Genomic DNA, 2,498 nt, shown 5'->3' on the forward strand with positions numbered 1-2,498 from the left:
CTTTAACATAGTACTAGAATTCCTAGCCAGAGCAATAAGGAAAGAAGCAAGCATAAAGGGGATCCAAATAAGGAAAGAGGAAGTGAAACTTTCCCTTTCTGCAGATGAAATGATTCTGTATTTAAAGAACCCTATAGACTCCACTCCCAAGCTGCTTGAGCTGATTCAAAACTTTGGCAAGGTAGCAGGGTATAAAATTAACCCTCAAAAATCAACTGCCTTTCTATATGCCAACAATGAGAGGAACGAGGCAACAATCAGGAAAGCAATAGCTTCAAAGAAAATAAAGTACCTAGGAATTAACTAAGAATATAAAGGGCCTTTGTGATGAAAACTTTAAAACCCTGAAAAAGGGGCCTTTCTCTTCCCCTTCCAGTTCCAGGTGCATTGGCTCCTGTTGGCTGGCGGTTCAGACATGGCCAAGTCCAAGAACCACAGTATGCACAACCAATCCCGGAAATGGCACAGAAATGGCACCAAGAAACCCAGATCAGAAAGATATGAGTCTCTGAAGGGGATGGACCCCAAGTTCCTGAGGAACAGGCGTTTTGCTAAGAAGTACAAGAAGATGGGCTTTAAGAAGATGCAGGCCAACAATGCCAAGGCTCTGAGCGCCATCAAGACCCTGGTGAAGCCCAAAATAGTGAGCAACAAACACAAACTCCTCGAGCAGGCCACGCACAAGCTCCAGCGACTTGCCTACATCGCCTACCCCAAGCTGGGCAAGCGCATCCATGCCTACATCGTCAAGGGCAGCAGGCTCACTGGGTCCAAGTCTAGGGCCCAGGCCCTGGATAAGGCTAAGGCTAAGGCCAGGGCCAAGTCACAGGCCAAGGCACAAGCCAAGGCCCAGGCTCCAGCTGCCACCCCAGCTCAGGCCCAGGCCACAGCACCTGAGAGTACCCAGGCCCCAGCTTCTAAGGGTTCACAGGCTGCATCCCCTAAGGGTGCCAAGGGCCCTGCAAAGGCCTCACAATGAAGACCTCCATCTGCTGATGAGGAAAGGACTGCTGTGGCTCCCTGGCTGCCATCTTCTTGGGGCCAGTGGGCGGTGTCATTTCTACTAATAAACCTGAGACAGGAAAAAAAAAAACCAAACCTGAAAAAGGAAATTAAAGCAGAACTGAAGAAATGGAAAAACCTCCCATGCTCCTGGATTGGAAGAATCAACATTGTGAAAATGGCAATCTTGCCAAGGGCTATCTACAAATTCAACGCAATACCCATCAATATCCCAATGTCATTCTTTATAGAAATAGAAGAGGCAATCCAAAATTTCATGTAGAATAATTAAAGACCTCGTATAGCAAAAACACTTCTTAGTAGAAAGAACAGCGCTGGAGGAATTTCAGTACCAAACTTTAGACTCTATTACAGAGTTATAATTCTCAAAACAGCTTGGTACTGGCACAAGAACAGGCCTGAAGACCAATGGAACGGAACTGAAGACCCTGATATTAAACCACAGACCTATGGCCACCTAATCTTTGACAAGGGAGCCAAAAAATTTAGAGTGGAAGATAGACAGCCTCTTCAACAAGTTGTGCTGGCAGAACTGGTTAAGCACCTGCAGAAAACTAAAGTTGGATCCTTCTTTGTCACCCTGCACTAGGATTAACTCCAAAGGGATCAAAGACCTTGAAGTAAAAGCAGATACACTGAAAACTTTACAGGAAGGAATAGGAGATACACTAGGCCTCCTTGGCACAGGTTGAAACTTTCTTAATAAGGACCCAGAAACACAACAAATCAGAGAAAGTCTGGATAAGTGAGACTGCATTAAACTGCAGAGCTTCTGTATGGACAAAGACTTAGCTAGCTAATTAATTAGAAAGCCTACAGAGGGGGGGAAGTACTTCACTACCCATACAATGGACAAAGGCCTCATATCTAAAATATATCAACAGTTCAAAAAATTGAATTACTCCAAAACTAATCTCCAGAGAAACAACCATCCCATTAAAAGATGGGCCAAAGACTTACAATCTTCTCTGAAGATGTAATAAGAATGGCATAAAGACACATGAAATGCTCGTCATCTCTGTCCATAAAAGAAATACAAATCAAAACAACTCTAAGATTCAACCTCATTCCACTTAGAATGGTCATGATCAAGAAATCTAATAATGACAGATGCTGGAGGGGATGTGGCCAGGAGGGATCACTACTACACTGGTGGGGGGAGTGCAAACTCATTCAACCACTATGGAAAGCAGTATGGCAGTTCCTCAAAAGACTAAACATAGAACTCCCCTATGACCCAGCAATTCCACTACTTGGCATTTACCCACTCGTGCAGAAACAAGGACGTACTAAAACCACTAACACAATGATGTTCATTGCAGCATTATTCACCATAGCAAAGATATGGAATCAACATAGATGTCCCTTAGTTGATGAGTGGATCACCATGATGTGGTATTTATACACAACGGAATTCTATGCTGGTGGCAGAAAGAACGGTGTCCCCCTATTTGTCAGGAAATGGAAAGACAGGA

At 44.2% G+C, this 2,498-nt stretch overlaps 1 pseudogene; it reads left to right on the forward strand.

Moving 5' to 3' along the window:
* The first annotated feature begins 415 nt into the window (after positions 1-415).
* On the forward strand, positions 416-979 carry LOC150055093 (large ribosomal subunit protein eL29 pseudogene; annotated as a pseudogene).
* Positions 980-2,498: the final 1,519 nt, after the last annotated feature.

This window comes from Megascapheus bottae, chromosome 14 (assembly GCF_031878675.1).
Source record: "Megascapheus bottae isolate mThoBot1 chromosome 14, mThoBot2.hap1, whole genome shotgun sequence".
Lineage (NCBI taxonomy): Eukaryota > Metazoa > Chordata > Mammalia > Rodentia > Geomyidae > Megascapheus > Megascapheus bottae.